The following is a 1,236-nucleotide window of genomic DNA, read 5'->3' on the forward strand; positions in this document are numbered from 1 at the left end:
TGGTGCCCATCCTCTTGGGGGGGGGGGGGTGATTTCTCGCTTTCTGTCTCTCTGTCTGTCTGGCGAGCAAACGCACCCTATAGCAAAAACCTCTCCAAAACAAAACAAACAAAAAACTAGTCTTCTTTTATGTATAAGCCCACTTTTAAATATTTGAAAGACATTATTATAAAATTTATAAGTCACTCATTCTTTTTTTTTTTTTTTTGGAGAGGTTTTTGCTATAGGGTACGTGCACTTGCCAGACAGACAGAGAGACAAATATTTTCTCCCTTGGCCTGGTATATGTGTATGTGTTCTTTTAGAAAAGTTGTTCACAATTTTCTCAACATTTTTTTAAAGAGATTTTTACCTTAGGGTGTGTGAGCTCATCAGAGAGAGAGAAAGGGATAGAGACAGAGGAAAAATGAGAAATCACCTTCCAGAAGGAATGGCCATGCCATAATCCCTTCTCTTTCACTCTCCTCCTGGGATCTTGGGCACACAAGCACCTGAGCCCAGTGTGAGTTTCAAGCCATCAGATCCAGGACTCAAGCTGCGGTTGGCCATGTGGGAGTCCAGTGATGTAACCACTATGCCACCTACTGGCCCCTTTCTCATCAGTTTTCAGTAGAGGTGTCCCATTACTGACTCTGTGACAATGCTGTCAACTAAAACTTGTTAGAGCGGAAATGAATTACAGGGAATAGATGACCCAACCCTCATGGATAACTAAACAGGAAAGAATGAACAGGATGAGATGGCAGTAGATGGAGGTGTATCCTGAAGAAAGGTAGTCATACTAAGGCTCATCAAATATTTCATGGAAAATGTGTTTCGTGAAAAAACTACGGAGGGCCAGCAGATGGCAGTCTATTGCGGTTCAAGTCCTGGACCCGGTGGCTTAAAACTCAGGCCAGGCGTGTGTGCATGTGTGCCCCAAATCCTGAGGAAAATGAAGGAGAAGGAATTGCAGTGTGGTCATTTCCTTGTGTGTGTGTCTGTGTGTGTGTGTGTGTGTCTGTGTGTGTGTGTGTGTGTCTGTGTGTGTGTGTGTGTGTGTGTGTATGTATGTATGTATGTGTGTGATTTCTTGCTTTCTGTCTCTCTGTCTCTTTCTCTCTCTCTCTCTCTGTCCAGCTAGCACATGCATCCTGTAACAAGTTAATGAAAACTATTTTAAAAATATGGTTTCCCTCCTCTAAACAAACAAACAAACAAACAAACAAAAACCTATGAATGCTTTTCAGACTTCTT

Source organism: Tupaia chinensis, unplaced genomic scaffold (assembly GCF_000334495.1).
Source record: "Tupaia chinensis unplaced genomic scaffold, TupChi_1.0 Scaffold143886_1, whole genome shotgun sequence".
Lineage (NCBI taxonomy): Eukaryota > Metazoa > Chordata > Mammalia > Scandentia > Tupaiidae > Tupaia > Tupaia belangeri.